Raw genomic sequence first — 18,732 nt, forward strand, 5'->3', positions numbered from 1 at the left:
TTGGATGACTGATTAAAAGTGTCCTTGGCTTCAGAGCTTTTAAAAGCTTATGGTAGGCCCTGGACAGTTTGGCTCAGTGGTTGGAGTGTCGGCCTGCAGACCAGAGAGGCTCAGATTAGGTTCCTACAAAAAATAAATAAATAAGTAAAAGCTTATGTTAGTCAGCTGCAGAACTTCCTGGATTCCTGGATTTGTGTAGGGGTTGAAAAAGGCAATTAATTAGCTGATATGTGTGTATAAAAAGTATACACTAGTATACACTTATGTGAATCAAAGTCACAGAAAGGCAAGGGCTGTGGAGCCACACTATTTAGTTGGAATCCCAGCTTTGCCACTAATTTGCTGTGTTACTATTGGAAAGCTACTTAACCTCTCTAAGCTTGGTTCTCTAATCTGTGAAACAAAAATAATAGAACCCATACTTCATAGACTGTGAGGATTAAATGAGGGAGTAGCTATAAAGTGCTTACAAGATAGCCTGGCATATAAGTACTAGAAATGTTAATTATTATTATCATTATTATTAGCATCATCATATATATATATAGCATGTCACCTGTTCATATACACAAATCACACATGATTATCTGTCAGGAAAGACAACCTATACTTCTGGTGAATAAATACACAGTGGGAATTTTATACCAAAATTCTACTAATGTACTGTTGCAGAATCCATACTGAATATGGCTTTGTAAGAAGATGTTTGTTTTTGGTACTTCATTAATGAAACTCCATTGGACAGGATCTAGATTATATCTGTTTTTAATTAAATTATTATTATTCTTTTAGTAAACAGTGTTATAATAAGATGCTGGCATAACATTGAAGTAAATTCAGCATTTTGAGTTTGCAAGGATCACCTGCAGCCACTCAGCATTTCTACGGGGGAGAGAAGAGCACAGTCCGTCTCTCCACTTGCTTGCTTGCACTCAGCGAACACGTCACTGGCCATCTGAGCTCAGGTGTGCCTGAGGCTGCTGGAACGAGAGCGAAGATACTGACAGCTGGTAGGCTTCAGTGTGATCTGGCTCCTTCTCCCTGATAAATGGTTTCGCAGATGCTGCCAGCTTCATGCTCAATTAATCTCAGTTGAATTGATCATCCAGTTTTAAAGAAAACTATTAGCACTAAAGCAAAACTTCCCAAAGAGCTGTTATGGGGAAAAAAAAAAGGAAGTGATTAATTTTTTTTAAAGAAATTAAGATGACTCACCCCTAAGGGGACAGACAGTATGATGAATAAATAAGCATGAACATATAAAGCTTAGTATATGACAGACTTCACTAAAGCTGAGAAACTTCACACACCATATCAACTCATTTAGTTCTCCAACAACAGGGTTGGGTAGGTAGTAGTATTATTTTTGACCCATTTTACAGTTGTGGAAACTAAAAAAAGAGATTAAGTAATTTGGGAAGGACCACAAGTGGCTGAGTTGGGATCCAAAGCCTGGCTTTTGGGCTTTTGCTACACGTTACATTACTCTATTCCTATTAGGACCCGGATGTCAACTGCACCAGCCCCTTGCCCCACCTTCAGGTGCTCATTGCCTTATTTCCGAAATCTTACATTCATTTGTATAATATCACATGCACATCTTCGGAAAGGTAACTTTGTTATTACACATGTAATACATGTGTTCATTTTAGAAAAAAAAGCAATGATAGAAAATACTAAGGAGCAAACAGAAGGAAATAAAAATTGTTCATACTCTGTCTCCTGTAACCCTTGTTAACATTTGGTATATATTTTTCTTTTTTCTTTTTTTTTTAATATTTTTTCTTTATTGATTGTAGAGAGAGAGAAAGAGGGAGGGAGAGAGAGATAGAAACATGGATGAGAGAGAACATCAATTGGCGGCTTCCTGCATGCCCCCCACTGGGGATTGTGCCCACAACCTGGGCATGTGCCTTGACCAGGAATTGAACCAGCGACCTCTTGGTACATTTATTGATGTTCAACCAGTTGTTTTATATGTGCTTCTTCTCTTCTTAAGCAACAGTGAACTCATATGCTGCATGCTGTTTTGTAGTTTGATTTTTTTTTACCGAGCAATAGAATGTCTTTTTATTTAAATAAATACATGTCTATGACATTTTTAATTCTTAAAAAGTATTCTACCATATGGACACATTACAATTTACTGAACTAATCCTTTCTTTTTGGACATTTAAGTTGTTTCCAAATTTTGAAGTTAAAAATAAGGCTACTGTGAACATCTTTGCAGTTTAATCTATGTGCACATTAAAACATTTTAATTAAATAAATTGTTAATATTAATTAATTTAATATCATTGATGCTGAATTATTATAAATTCCTATTTCTTCAAAAGATTTATTTATAATCCACCATTGTTCTTCATTTCCAGAAACCTAGATGTTAATGGAGGTGATAAAGTTCTATACTTTTCTTTATTCAACAGTTTTTTTATTTTATTTTATTGATTTTAGAGATAGAAGAAGGGAGAGAGAGAGAGAGAGAAACATCCACTCATTGTTCCACCCCTTCAAGCATTCATTGGTTGATTCCTGCATGTGCCTGACTGGGCATGAAACTGGCAACTTTGCACAGTGGGACAACACTCCAACCAACTGAGCTACCTGGCCAGGGCCTCTATACTTTTTATTAACATGAATCTTGATTTCATTAAAATTGTATGAATTCAACATTAGAACCATTGTGAATTGTGTTATAATCTTTGAAAGGATAAGTGATGACATATGAGTAAAACATACTGAAAATGGATGTTCTGTGACAAGCTCTCAGGAAGCCTTCCTGTAACTTTTCGTACCCAAGATCTCAGGGGGTGAGCACCAGTGCTGAGGGCTTTCGGCCTCTGACTCACTAATGTAGAATTCAAGACTCATATCTGACCCTGCCACTCCTTTGATCCAGGCCCCATGACCTCTTTCTGAAATCCCTCCTCAGCCCCCACCTGGTTCTCATCCCCTGGAGCTTTCCTTTTCCAATCCATTTGCACATTGCTGTCAAAGTTAGCTTAAATATCAGTCTGATGTTGCTCGAATATCCAAAACCATTCAGGATAATTTCTCTTTACAAATATTAATAGTAAAAGATTAAAGGACACAAAATGTTTAACCCAAGCATCAAGGCATTTATTTCCATACTCTCCAGACTGCCTGCCCAGTCCAGGTGCAAGCCAGTGCCCTGCCCTCCATGCTGATTATCGATGATAGGAAAAGTTCCTGGGTAGTGCTAGACTGGCTTCCTGATTCCCCACACCCTTTGCAGAAGGTTTTATAGGCCCCAGGCAGTCTGGGGGCCCTGTGAGGCAGCTATTCTCTCACCGGCAAAGAGGCACCCTTCCCGTCCCGTCCCGTGTGCTCATCTGCCCAGAGGCTGCCTGACCTTTTGGGGCAAGGGCTGAGATTCTCCTCATTAAGAGTATTTTTTATCTCATCAGTCTTGAGCCCAGACATATGTTTTAGTGCCTCTGTAAGAATTGTAGTTTTCCTCTAAAATTGTCTTTAATTGGGGAAGCAGAATGGCAGGAATTTGCAGCTAGATTGAGGGACATGGCACTTGTTTTCTCACAGAAAAGGTTTTTGTGAGGAATCTGACCCTTATATGATGCAAAGGGAACTGAGCTTGAAAACAGATTTAATTGAGCTCACAGCGTATCTCTTAAGGGTGTTGAGCTCTTGGCTTATCATGATTTTGCATATTTTAAATGGTTTGATCTAAAAAAGTCATCATTCTCTTTTCTTTCCTTCTAAGGTCACATGTCCGGTGTTCCCACAAGTTATGGACAGCATGCAAATGCTCCTGTGGTTTGGTCCAAGGCATTGCACCTACTGTGCATGGGAAATGAGTGTAGAGACAGAGACACTGATTATATGTGGAGTGCCTCATACAGTGTGACTGAGAGAGAGCACTGGCAATTGGGTCATGGAAGTAAAAGCTGAATGACCTGGTTCTTTAACTGAGGTTTCTTTATATAGATCTTACTTCGCCTGATGCTTAAATATACAAAACACTGTTATTTGCATAACCTCATTTTTACTCAGGAAAATGGATTCAGAGAAATGAAGAGGCTGCCTCAAAGTCACACTTTAATGGGTTAGGGATTGACCCATGACTTTGAACTCAGATCTTCCCAGTAATATGCAAGTGTCTTTTGGTGAAAGATATTTCTGTGCTGTGTTCTCATTGCTTTTATGTGTGGATTCCTTGCGTTTTACAGAATTGCTAACTTTATTTTATTTTATTTTTTCCCATCCTGTCCCCGGCTTTGTTGTCCATGTCCATTGGCTATGCGTACATGCATACAAATTCTGTGGTTTATCCCCTCCATCCCGCCACCATCCCCTCCTCCAAGGGTTGTCAGTCTGCACCCCACCTCCATATCTCTCAGTCTACCCTGTTCCTCAGACTGTTATGTTCATTATATTCCACAAATAAGTGAGATCATGTGGTATTTGTCTTTCTCTAATTGGCTTGTTTCGTTTAGGATAATACTCTCCAGGTCCCTCCATGTCGTCTCAAAGGATAAGAGATCTTTCTTTGTTATGACTGTATAGTACTCCATTGTGTACATGTAACACAGCATTTTTATCCATTCGTCTACTGATGGACATTTGGGCTGTTTCCAGATCTTAGCTATTGTAAATAGTGCTGCTATGAACATGGGGTACATATATTCTTTCTGATTGGTGTTTTAGGCTTCTTAGGGTATATTTCTACAAGTGGGATCACTGGGTCAAATGGAAGTTCAATTTTTATTTTTTAGAAGTAACAGCATAGTGTTTTCCATAGTGGTTGCACCAGTCTGCATTCCCACCAGCAGTGTACTAGAGTCCCTTTTCTCCACAACCTCGCCAATACTTGTTGTTTGATGACTTGTTGAAGGTGGCCATTCTGACAGGTGATACCTCACTGTTGTTTTAATTTGCATCTCTCTGATGATTAGTGATGTTGAGCATTTCTTCATATGTCTCTTAGCCATTTGTATGTCCTGTTTGGAGAGGTGTCTATTTAGTTCCTCTGCCCATTTTCTAATTGGGTCCTTTGTCTTCCTTTTGTTGAGTTGTATGAGTACTCTATATATTTTGGAAACTAACCCCTTATCTGATGTATCATTGGCAATGGTCTACCATAGAGTGGGTTGCCTTTCCATTTTGATGGTTGTTTCTTTTGCTGTACAGAAGTATTTTAGTTTGATGTAGTCCCATGTGTTCATTTTTCCTTAGTCTCTGTTGCCTTAGGTGATGTATCAGTAAAAATTCTGCTTCGTATGATGTCTGAAATTTTGTTGCTTATATTTTCTTCTAGAATTTTTATGGATTCATGGTTCACATTTAAGTCTTTTATCCATTTTGAGTTTATTTTTGAGTATGGTGTTAGTTGATGGTCTAGGTTCATTTTTTTTGCATGTAGCTGTCCAATTTTCCCAACACCATTTATTAAAGAGGCTGTCTTTATTCCATTGTTTGCTCTTGCCACCTTTGTCAAATATTAATTCAGCATAATATCTTGGGTTCATTTCTGGGTTCTCTGTTTTGTTCCACTGGTCTATATGCCTGTCCTTGTGCCAGTACCAGGCTGTTTTGATTACAGTAGCTTTATAGTATAACCTGATATTTGGTATGGTGATCCCAACTACTTTGTCCTTCTTTTTAAGATTGCTGTGGCTATTTGAGGTCCTTTTTGGTTCCATATAAACTTTTGAAGTATCTGTTCTAGTTCTGTGAAGTATGTTGTTGGTATTTTGATGGGGATTGCATTGAATCTATAGAATGCTTTGAATAATATAAACATATTAATAATGTTAATTCTGCCAGTCCATGAACAAGGTATGTGTTTTCACTTTTTATATCTACCTCTATTTCTTTTTTCAATGTTCTGTAGTTTTCTGCAAATAGGTCCTTTACTTCTTTGGTTAAGTTTATTCCTATGTATCTTAATTTTTTTGCTGTGATGAAAAATGGGATTGTATTTTCAGTTTCTCTTTCTGTGAGTTCATCATTGGTGTATAAGAATCGGCTGTCAATTCCTTGATGTTAATTTTGTTTCCTCCTACTTTGCCAAATTCATTTATTGTCTAGTAAATATTTGATGGAGTCTTTAGGGTTTTCTATGTATAATATCATGTTATCTGCAAATAATGACAGTTTCACTTCTTCCTTTCCAATTTAGATCACTTTTAATTTTTTTTTTTTCATGTCTGATTGCTGTGGCTAAGACTTCCAGCACTATGTTAAATAAAAGTGGCAAAAATGGGCATCCCTGTCTTTTCCTGTTCTTAAGGGAAATGCTTTTAGTTTTTGCCCATTGAGTATGATGTTGGCTCTAGGTCTTTCATATATGGCCTTTATCATGTCAAGATATGATCCCTCTGTTCCCACATTGCTGAGCATTTTTGTCAGAAATGGATGCTGGATTTTTTGAAGGTTTTTTTTGAAGGTTTTTTCAACATCTATTGATATGATCATGTGGTTTTTATTCTTCCTTTTATTTATGTGATATATCACATTTATTGATTTGCAAATATTGTACCAGCCTTGCATCCCTGGGATGAATCCCACTTGGTCATGGTGAATAATTTTTTTGATGTATTGCTGGATTCGATTTGCTAGTATTTTGTTCAGGATTTTGGCTTCTGTGTTCATCAGGGATATTGGCCTGTAGTTTTCTTTCTTTGTAGTGTCTTTTTCTGGTTTTGGAATTTAAATTATCCTGGCCTCATAAAATGAATTTGGCAGTCTTCTTTCTTGAATTTTTTGAAATAGTTTGAGGAGAATGGGTGTTAGTTTTTTTTTTTTGAATGTTTGGTAAAACTCCCCTATGAAGCCCTCTGGGCCTGGGCTTTTGTTTGCTGGGAGACTCTTGATTACCTCTTGAATTTCCTTAGTTGTTATTGGGCTGTTCAAGTTTTCTATCTCTTCCCTATCCAGTTTTATGAAACTATGTGTTTCTGGAAATTTGTTCATTTCGCTTAGATTGTCGAATTTGTTGCCATATAATTGTTCATAGTAGTTGTTAAAGGTCTTTCGTATTTCTGTGGTGTCAGTTGCTACTTCTCCTCTTTCATTTCTGATTTTGTGTATTTGGGTTCTCTCTCTTTGTTTCTTGGTTAGTCAGCTAAGGGTCTACCAATCTTGTTTATCTTTTTGAAAAACCAGCTCTTTGTTTCATTGATCCTTTGAATTGTTTTTTTGGTCTCTATGTCATTTATTTCTGCTCTGATGTTTACTATTTCCTTCCTTCTACATGCTCTGGGGTTTTCTTTTTGTTTGCTTTCTACTTCTTTAAATTGGGAGGTTAGATAGTCTATTAGAAATTTTTCTTGTTTCTTGAGGTAGGCCTGTAGTACTATGAACTTCCCTCTCAGAACTGCTTTCACTGCATCCCATAGATTTTGTGTTGTTGTGTGTTCATCTTGATTGGTTTCCAGAAAGTTTTAAATTTCTTCCTTGATCTCCTTGGTAACCCATTCATTGTTTAATAATATGCTCTTTAGCCTCCATGTGTTCAAATGTCTTTGCATGTTCTTGTTGCACTTAATTTCTAGTTTCATATCATTGTGATCTGAGAAGATGTTTGATATGATTTCAGACTTCTTGAACTTGTAGAGACTTAGTTTGTGTCCCTTCATGTGGTATGTCTTTGAGAATGTCCCATGTACACTTGAGAAGAATGTGAATTCTTTAGTTTTGGGGTGTAACTCTCTGTAGATATCTATTAAATCCATTTGGTCTAGTGCTTCATTTAGAGTCTCTGTTTCCTTGCTAATTTTTTGTCTACAGGATCTATCCAGTGATGTCAGTGGGGTGTTGATGTCCCCTGCTATGATTGTATTGCTATCGATTTCTCCTTTGAAGTCCTCCAGAGTATTTTAAATATATTTTGTTGCTCCTATGTTGGGTGCATATATGTTTATCAAGGTTATATCTTTCTGTTGGATAGATCCTTTCAATATTATGTATTGGCCTTCTTTGTCTCTAGTTATAGCCTTCATTTTAAAATCTATTTTATCAGGCCCTGGCCAGTTTGCTCAGCAGTTAGAGCTTCGGCCCTTGGTCTGGAGAGACCCGGGTTCGGTTCCCACTAAGGGCATGTACTTCGGTTGCAGTTTGTCCCCGGCCCTGGTTGGTCGTGCGGGTGGCAGCCACTCGATGTGTCCCTTCACGTAGATGTTTCTCACTCTCTCTCCCTTCCTCTCTCTCCCTCCCATTCTATCTGTACAAAAAAATGGAAAAATATCCTCGGGTGAGGATAAAAAAAAATAAATAAAAATAAAATCTATTTTATCAGATATGAATATTGCTACCCCAGGTTTTTTTTCCCTTTCTGTTTGCTTGGAAGATTTTTTCCATGCCTTCACTTTCAACCTATGTGCGTGTTTTATTGTGAGGAGGTGGGTCTCTTGTAAACAACATATATGTGAGTCATGCTTTCTTATCCAATCAGCTACTCTGTATCTTTTTATTGGAGCATTCAGTCCATTTACATTTCAGGTGATTATTAATATGTACTTATTTATTGCCATTTTTGTTTAGTGTGGTTCTATTTTTCTTTCTATTTCTTCTACTAATTACTGTAGTCCATTTAACTTTTCTTGCAGTGCTGGTTTGGTGGTAATGTATTTCCTTAGCCTTTTTTTTTTAGTTTGGAAAGCTCTTAATTTGACCTTCTATGTTGAATGCTCGCCTTGATGGGTAGAGTAGTCTTGGATTCAGATCCTTGTTTTTCATGACCTTGATTACTTCATGCCATTCTCTTCTGGCCTGTAGTGTTTTTGTTGAGAAGTCAGCTTGTAGCGTATGGGGTTTCCTTTGTAGGTAACCTGTTGCTTATCTCTTGTTACCATTAGAATTCTTTCTTTGTCTTCAATTTTTGGCATTTTAATTACTATGTTTCTTGGTATGGGTTTTTGTTTGGTTCTTTTTATTTGGGGCTCTCAGTGCTTCTTGAACTTCAATGCCTCTTCCTTCACCAAATTAGGGAAGTTTTCTGTCACTATTTTTTCAAATATATTTTCTAACACTTGCTCATTTTCTTCTTTTTTGGGGACTCCTATTATACGAATATTATTACCTTTCCAGTTGTCCCACAGTTCTCTTAAGCTATCTTCCTGTTTTTTAATTGTTTTTTATTTTATTTTTTTTCTTTTGGAGTTCTGATTGGTTGATTTTTTGTACCCTGTCTTTTAATTCACTGATCCGGTCCTCAGCTTCGTGTACTGTGATGTTTAGACTTTCCAATGTGTTCTTTATTTCTGATATGTCATTCTTGATTTCTTCTTGGTGGTTTTTAATTTCAAGTTGGTTGATTTTCAACATTTCTATGTCTTTACTCATGGTCTGAATATCCTTACTCATGCTGTTGAGCTTCCTCAAGATTATGGCTCTGAAATCTAGCTTTGTTAACTTGATTAACTGCTCCACATTTATCTCATCTTTGGTAGAGGTTTCTTGTTCTTTCATTTGACTTTTATTTCTTGTTTCACCATTTGGCTATCCCAGTGGGCTTTGGAGCCTGCCAAATTTTCCCTGTGGGTGTTGGTGTTCTGCTGTTTGTGGCTCCCTCTTCTCGATTTGGATGAGCAAGGTAGGACCCACATTAAACACCACTGTCAAGTCTTACTTTCCTGGTTAGAATTGCTAGCCCAGGAATGGGTCAGTTATCCTTTAGCTTTTTGCCTGGAGGCTATCAGTAGCAGTTGTTTGAAGAACCTTGGGTTCTCCATTGAATAGGAATTGCTAACTTGAAAAAAATGAAAGTAAGTTTTCAAGGTGATTCCCAAACTTCACTTCTTGCCCCAGTGCTGTCATCTGCAGGGAGGAATGGCTATGGGCTTGGACTTCAGTGGCCCAGTGGCTGTCGTGGATGGGTAGATTTTACAGGCACTGGGTCACAAAGGACTTGTTAGGGCTTTGCTTCTTTAGTGTCCCTTCCCGCTGTGCTTGTGCAGCTACTGCATGCTCACTCAATAAGTGGTTCTCTGCCCCAAAGAGCTGGAATTTTTTCTCAGGTCAGGAGAACTTGGGAAGGTCCAGAGCAGAGCTGGACAATGGTGTAGAATGAATTTTTCTCCAGCATGCCCTGTATTTCTTTCTTACCTGGTAGCCAGACACAAACTTGTTTCAGGACAAAGTAGCAACACTGTTACATTGTTATTTGATATGTAGCTATTGCAATGAACTGAGAATGCATTTTCCTCTCTTCTTTATGTCAGTATCTTGTTTTCCTTCTAGACTGGTATAGAATGTTAAAAAAAAAAGAAAATAGTGACAGTGAGGAACAGGTTGACCTTAAAGAGATCTACAATTGTCTTTAATGCTGTTTGGCAAAACTATTGACAATCTCAGAGGTGAGGGAGAGTAAAGAAAATCAAGACCCCTGACTGCTCTGGGGAAGAGTCTGCAAACAGAAGGCAGGGCTCAGCAGTGTACTCCAGAATCACGGTGGCCCCTGTGGTTCTTCTTTTCATACCTACTCTTCATTGGCTGTCATTACACCCCATGTATGAGGAAATAAATTAGAGAAACAGGGAGGCTGAAGAAAGGAGTTGAGTCCAGTTGAGGGGGCAGGAAGGAAGCCTGAAGGTGTTTCAATCCACTTGTCCTTTTAAGCAGAGGTCTGTGATTCTGCCATATATTACACCTTCTTACCATCTTTTATTCCCTTTACGTGAGGCAAAGACCTGGATTTGCTCTTAAAAATAGTGGAGCAAAAGAATCTCCTACCAATTGAGTTAGACACTTTGGGGAATAAATACCTTGATGTACTTTGCTAAAAATGTGTCTCATTTCTGATGGATATAATTTAAACAATAAATCTGCCTACACTACCAGCTGACCTCAGTCCTTTCCCTTCCCAGTTTATGGTACTGTAAAGAACCTTCTGAAGTATCACTTTTTAATGGATGATAATGGCATACTGATGGGAACTGCTAATAAAACCACCTTTGAAAGCTGGGCTGTGGTTTTGGTGACAACTCTAGAGCTAGCTACCAGTAAGCCAAGCTGTGAGCTGGTAATCTCTGAGTATCGACTACTTGCTGTTTATTCCTTGACAATGAGGAGGGGGTGAAACACTGAATGAGGATTATAGACAGGAAGTGTAGGTGATTGTATAAAAGGGTGCTATCCTGAGATTGGGGGTGCAAAATTGTCTTTAAATTGATATTACTTTTGAAAATAAAAAAGTCCCAAATATAAGGTTGAAATTTTAAAAATAGAGTTGCCTTGTGGCTATTGACTGTATTTACTTTTTTTTGTTAAATATATAACTATGTATCATTATGAATTTGAGTACCTGCCTAGGGCCAGATGCTATTTAGGGCACTAAAGTCAATCCCAGACTTTCTCTGAAATTGGAAACAGGGAGAACACCATCTGATCATTTTCTTTTCTTTTCTTGTTTTTAATACTTAGAATGTTTTATTGACTTTAGTTCGGCTGGGAATAATTATCTGCATTTATACTTTTTAAGATATTTCACCTCATTGAATACAAAGATAAATGTTGCATTATAGACTTATGAGTTTCATGTGTTTGCTGCTCTGGGTTGAGAAAACATTCAGCTCTTTCTTGCAATGTGTTTCAGTATTACAGCTCATCACCAAATTTCCACTTGCTTCCCTTGATTCCTGGCCAGAAACAAACTTCTTTGCAGCATATACAACATCAGCATCAGCTACTGAGTCAATCTGCCGAAGGACTGTGGATGGTGACACATATGAACCAACAATGGGAGCCTGAGACCCAACTTCATCCAGGAAACCTTCAGGAGACTCCACTAACATTAGGTACTCAGCTTTCAGTTTGTTCTTGGCAGCCTGGACATCCGTACTGGAAAGCTTTCCTTGAGCAATTGCTTTTACTTGGTTGTAGGCAGCCTTGATAACATCTTGGCAGCTGCAGCCTGCGAGATAGTGTAAACCCCAAAGAGTCCAGTCCAGAATCTAACTGGCACTGAAAGTGGAAACGTCAATTGGCTGGTCAATCCTCTTGACAACAGCTTGGTACAGAGAGCTGGTGGCATTGCTGCCCCTATTGACATGTGGCCCAGTGCCGAGGACATGCCGGAGAACACTAAATGTATTTGCTTCTGCCCTCCCTGTTGCAGCACTTTCTTCTACAAAAGCAGCACAATGAAACTGTCTCCATTCTGCTCTCGAATTCACCTCCCTGCTATCTGACCTTTGCACGAGGATAAACCAAGTCCACCCCTCATGTTCAGAAACCATTCAGCAACTTGCTTTGAAACAAGGTGACTCAACCAAGTCCAAGCACAACTATTCCCACATTTGTGAAATGGTTCTGAACACAGTCATGCAAATCTTCTGGCACCACTTTTTCAATGCTACAAACAGGACAATGCAAGGAACTAGCTAAGGCATCCAGTAAGCTTCATTGTGCAAATTTTCAATGATAGGAGCCTGTGGGTTCTGAGAAGCCACATCTTTGTCAATTCTTTGCTGAGACTGAAAAGCAGCTACCTACCAACGATGAAATTCAGTTGCTGTGGTGACACTGAGTAGGAACTCCATTAGAATTTCCTGCCGGCATGTTTTCCCTGGTTGAAGTCACACTTAATTTATCACCAATTGCCTCATTTCCACAGGTTATCTTGAAAGGTGATGCTCCTTTTGTAGTCAGACTAGATGCAAGAGAAGCAAATGAGAGGTTCTTAAGTTGTTAGAGTCCTTGTACCTACTGTCTGCTTTAATGAACAAACCAGTTCTTGATGGGGGAGGATAGTTTTCCAGAGAAGCAATCACTAAACCATTTGGTAATTTGGTAAACTCAAAGCACTCCTGCAGGGACAGTCGTGGCTTTCACTTTGGGAGCAACTTAGAGGGAATTAAATTTCAAGAAGGACCCGGCTCTGCTTAGCAGCTTCATGGCCCAAAATTGCTCTGACTCATGGTCACAGCCAGCTTAAAGGAAAGCAAAATGGTGGCTGACTATGTGATAATTTTCTATCCCCATTAAGTTGCTACCACAGTGAGTTGCTACTAACTAATTAAGTGGATTCATTTGAGTCTGCACTCTTTTTCCTTTCCCCATCCTCTGGTGCCTGGTGACTAATGAATGCATAGAGGTCAGGCTCTAGAAACCTGTGGAGTATGGGAGGCAGACCACAGACCATTAGAACCTGTGAATCTCGTTAGCTCCTTAAACAAATAGGAGATTCTGACACTCATAAAATTCAAATTAATCACACCTTGATTTATTTTATTTATTCATTTAAAATATCTTGATTTTCATTTATTTTTTTCTTTATTGATTTTAGAGAGCAAGGAAGGAAGAGGGAGAGAGATAGAAACATCAATGAGAGAGAACTGGGGATTTGGTCCATAACCTGGGCATGTGCCTTGACCAGGAATCAAACTGGCAACCTCTTGGTGCATGGGTCAATTCTCAATCACTGAGCCACACCAACTGGGCACACCTTGATTTATTTTAAAAATTAAAGAAGCTTTCAAAAAAAGAAAAGAAGAACAATACAATAAAGTTGACTAAACTAGGAATGGAAAATAAGTCTATGGATATGCTAATTATAAGCAATTTGCCTTAATTGAGACATAAATTTGGCTCGAGGCTTCATAGAAACCCAGACAAAAGGGAAACAGGACAAGTTGCACATTCTTCACAGCTTCTGAGTTGTAATCAACCTAGTTTTTTATCAACAGGGGAATGATTAGACACAGAGCATGTTGCAACTTTCCTCACTCTTCATCTCTCCTGGTAACAACACCCTTTGTTGATGGTTTGCAGTTTCTCCCAGGAGAGTTAGAGTATATTTCACCACCCTACCAATATTGGATTTGGCCATGTAACTGGCTTTGGTCAATGATATGTGGACAGAATTGACAAGGTAGTGATCTTAGACTTAAGAGGTATTATTCCACTTACTCCTTTTGAGCTTCTGCCATCTCCATAAAGGGCATACATGTTATCATGCCCCACTGGTCATAGGAGGATGATAACAGACACATAAGGCAAACTGGACCAGCTTCAAGTTCAGAGTCCTGATGAACCTAGTTGAGTGGCAAAAAAAAAAAAAAAGACGAAAAGTGTAGTTGTTCAAGAACTTATATGCATGTATGCATAACCGATGGACATAGACAACGAAGCTGGGGATGGGGTGGGAGGGGATGGGGAGGAGGGAGTCAATGGAGGGAAAAAGGTGAAACATCTGTAACAAAAATAAATAAAAAAAAAAAAGAGATGAACTTTAAAAAAAAGTATAGTTGTTGAAGTCATTGCATTTTGGAGTGATTTGTTCTGCATCTCTACTATGACAATAGCTGGCTGATACAGTGATCTTCTATGACCAAATCTGGAGAGATATTTGTGAGAATGAAAGTTTAAAAAGTACAATCATATAAATTCTACTTTTGTAGAATAGTATAAATGTCTGATCTCATTTTGTTGAAAAAAGAAAATATTCTTATATATCTAAATATTAAAAAGTGTGAGGGATGGCATTCATGTCTTTAAAAGATTTTAGCCCTGGCCGGTTTGGCTCAGCGGTTAGAGCGTTGGCCTGCAGTCCAGAGAGACCTGGGTATCGGTTCCCGCTAAGGGCATGTACCTTGGTTGCAGTTTGTCCCTGGCCCTGATTGGTTGTGCAGGCGGCAGCCACTCAATGTGTCCCTTTCATGTCGATGTTTCTCTCTCTCTCTTCCTCTTTCTCCCTCCCACTCTATCGGAAAAAAATGTCCTCAGGTGAGGATTGAAATAAAATAAAATAAAATAAAATAGTTTAAAGGATTCAGAGTAGGCCTCCCTCACATATAGAAATTATTTTGGTATGTGGATTATTCTTAGTTGGAGGAATTGAGACCTTTTTGGACCAAAAGAAGCTTTTACTTCTCCCCTAAAGAACTTAAATTGGGTCCTTGTCTAAATAAGAGATATCACTAGAAATGATTTTTATGACCTATCTATAGAGCAGGGCAAACTTTAAATTACTGAACACCTGCTCTTTGTATTGTCCTGCAAATAACCATCCTCACCTCTGAAGCCTCAAAGCATCTTATCCTATCTCTTAGCTTAGAATATCAAATATACCTCATTTTACCTTTCTGTCTCTGAACCACTCATGAATGTGGGTCCCTGTACATATGTATATAATTAAATTTGATTATTTTCTCTAGTTAATCTGTCTCATGTCATTTTAATTATTAGAGACGCTGAAAGAACCTAGAAGGATAAATAAAAAGTTTTTTCTTCTCACAATATGAATTTGAAAAGTATAGATATTTTTGTAAAACTTGTGAGTTTTCTTTTTTCTTTTTGCCTGTGTGTGTGTGTGTGCACACATAATTTTTGAATTAAAAAAGCTTAAAGATCAAACATACAAAGAAAACTTAGAGATGAAAGCAGGCTGCTGTGACAGCTCTGTGGTGGCCCCTCGTCTAGGGGTGTCTGGGTGGACTTTCTGTCAGATCTGCCCTTCATCATTGCCTGAGTGTTACATATGGTTGAAAACAACCTTTCATTCTCTCAGCTACTGTAGGAGCAAGGAAGCATGGCTCACAGCTGTATAGCCAAGTAGAAACCAAATTGGGTTGCTAGTTTGCTTTATTGCCTTCTCCCTTCAGAAATATTTGTACTGTAGGTATTACACTAAGTGCTTGGGGAGCTGTGGTAAATAAGATATTCTCACAAAGTGTTGGCAGCATTAAATTCTAGACTAGTACTTTATCCACTATTCATACACACACACACACACACACATAATTTTACATAAGTGCATAAGCATAATTTTATAATTTGCTTCCTCCCCCTCTCCCCTCAGTGTGGTCATCATCTGTTCAGGCTGCTATCCTGGGTGGTTTGTAAGAAGCAAATATTTATTTATCACAGTTCTGCAGGCTGGAAGTCAGGGATCAGGGTGCCAGCATGCTTGGGTGAGGGGTTTCTTCCTGGTTTATAGCTGTGTCTCCATATGGTGGAAGGGAGTGAATAAGCTCTCTTATATTAGGGCACTAATCTCATTCATGAGGGCTTCACCCTCATGAATGAAGCACCTCTCAAAATCCCCACCTCCTAATACCATAGTCTTTGGGAGTTATTTCAACATATAGAATTTTGGGGGAAGTTTAAACATTCAGATCATAGTGAGTGCAAAGTTATTTTTCTTTGTTGTTTGGCTCGCTTCTCCTCCCCTTTTCGTCCCATTGGATTTTCTATCTCCCCACCCCACCCCACACATACCCACAATAACAAACTGCTTTGTATCTTTCAGTTTTTCCTTTATGATCATACAAACAAGTATGGACATTTATTATGTGAGGTAGGGAGACAAGTGTTCTTGCTTTTATAGAATTGTGTGGTTACTTATTTTATAGTCATCATAGTCAAATAAACTCAAGGATAAATCAAGGCCAGGTACTTATCAAGATAATTCCATCAGGATTCTCTTGCTCCAAAGTTCTTTTGCCAGTTGTTCTGCTTATCTTATTGTGGTAGTGTGGCCTGGAGACCACTGTGGCTCACCCTCATTCTTATTTAATACAAATAAGGTTGTTTCAATTCAGTGTCACATTCCTGTTATCCTATATGGGTGGGTAGGACAGTTGGATAGAACAGGTGAGTAGCAGATGGACCATTACATGGAGACTTCATGGTTAGGGTGATCATTAACTTAGCATCTAGACAGAAGACTTTTGAGAGTGAAAAGAGACTTTAAAAATATTTCATCAGAAGAGAGAAAGAAATTGACACTCTCCCAGGCAAACTAAGTCATATGATTACAGTTTTTTTGGTGTTATGGGATAGAGATGGACTGACAATGTTTGTGGCTTTTGCAACTTGCCTTTCCTTTTTAATATCAGGAGCACCCCCTCCCCACTCTCATCCCCCAAATGTAAGTGTTCAGGCCTCTCAATCACTGAATATCTCTGGTATGTTTGTTTTCCCCAAAGGAGTCTATATTTTAATTTATTTCAGGAAATAAGTTTAGAAACTATGGAATATCAATCAGTCAAACTTTCTTGGGCACCTGGCATGTGCCACACATTCACTGAGCAAAAAGGTAATCATAGTTCATATACCGGATCGTCACTGAGAGGCTTACCTGAGACAATACATATTCAGCACTTAGCACAGTGCTCAGCTCATAGTAAGCCCTAATTATTTTTTGTTATTGTTTTAACTATCATTGTAATAATTGCACAGCAATAAATATAAATAAGACAAAATTTGTTTTAAAAATCTGTGCAATGGTGAGGAGGCACATAGAAACAAGCATTTACACACAGTGGTGATAAAAGCATCTGCAAAGCGATGAGACACTTGAGCTCTAGAACATTGTAGGTGTGACTCCTTGTGCCTATAGGTGGAAGCTCTGTGTCGGGGTAGGAGAGGAGGCTTCCTAAGAGGAAAGACCTTTCGGTCTCATTTAATACTTAGAAAAATAATTTGCTTAAAAGGAAATTCAGTATATAGACATTTGTATTTTATAACAGTAAAAAGGCTAGTAATTTTATTATTTTAAAATTAATATACCATAGCCTTGAGTTCTGAAGCTGGGAGCCAGGATTTGAATTCTGGCCCCATTGTAATGGGGCATGTGACCTTAGACAGTAACAGCTTCTTAGGATCACAGCTTTTGTATCTGTGAAACAGAAAATTAGTAAGATTTACCTGAAGGAGTTCATGTGAGGAGTAAATGATTTCACTGACACAAAGTACTCAGAACAGTGTGTGGCACGGGGAGAGAGTCCCATAAATGTCACCTACAACTTGATACTTCAGTGTCCCCAGAGATTGTTAAAGTGCTATTGCATAAGTTAAACTTTTAAAGAAATAGCTAAATGAATATGGGATTAAAAGGTGGTGTTTGCATGGAAGAAATATGAATCCACTGAGCAAATTTAAAAGCTTAAAAATTATCCTTCTGGGTCCATAGATCTTGTTAAACTGTAGTGTCAAAAAATCACACTATTTTTGTCAAAGTGTATTATTTATACCCTAGGATCAATTAAAAGCATTTTGTTTTCTTTTAAAATAATGATATGTAAGACTATACTTTCAGGGATCATTTCTATAGTTTGTTAAAATAACAATTTGTCCATAAGGAGTGATTTTCCAATGTTTGCTAGAAGAGGAATAAAATGTGGGGCTACTGAGGAAGGAACTAAAACACTCATTCATATGATAAAATGCTGGTTCTAACAAGGAAGTTTAAAGCCAAAACTACCCCTAACCCCCTACCTCAGGCACACAGCTGAAGAACCAAGGACTGTGCTGAATGAGGAGGAAAAAGGAACCCACCAGCACATCCCAGCAGCCTTCCTGGGAAAGGAGGAAAAAGAGGTATCAAATAGCAAAAGCATTTAAGTATTCTTTCATTTCATTCTATAAATGTAAGCCAATGTACCAGACACTGTGTTCAGTGTTTTCACGTGAATTACCGAACTCTTTATGACCAGTATCTTGGACCAGGATGTTACCCTCTGGGATCACTGGATAGAGAGTTCTAGCCTGGCCCGACCTGAGGGCTCCCAAGCCCATGTGTGGTCATTTCTAAAATGTAGCATTCACCTGGGTGGTGTCTTTGGTTCTTCCTCGCTAATGTTTTCTAGCTGTAACTACTTTTCTTTTAATGTCCAAGAAGATTCCCAGATTGGCTTTAACAGCTATTGAATATTTCACAGTTAGTGTTGAGCAATGAGCACAGTGACAGTGACCCTTACCTTTCTTCTTTGCCTGATTTAACAAATTGGTTCTTCTTTACAATCCCCT

The 18,732-nt window shown here is 38.4% G+C and overlaps 2 pseudogenes; one reads left to right on the forward strand and one right to left on the reverse strand.

The window, feature by feature from the left end:
- Window positions 1-11,498: 11,498 nt before the first annotated feature.
- On the reverse strand, window positions 11,499-12,876 carry LOC118622467 (annotated as a pseudogene).
- Window positions 12,877-18,006: 5,130 nt separating this feature from the next.
- LOC118623141 lies at window positions 18,007-18,132 on the forward strand (annotated as a pseudogene).
- Window positions 18,133-18,732: the final 600 nt, after the last annotated feature.

This window comes from Molossus molossus, unplaced genomic scaffold (genome assembly GCF_014108415.1).
Source record: "Molossus molossus isolate mMolMol1 unplaced genomic scaffold, mMolMol1.p scaffold_m16_p_9, whole genome shotgun sequence".
NCBI classification, from domain to species: domain Eukaryota; kingdom Metazoa; phylum Chordata; class Mammalia; order Chiroptera; family Molossidae; genus Molossus; species Molossus molossus.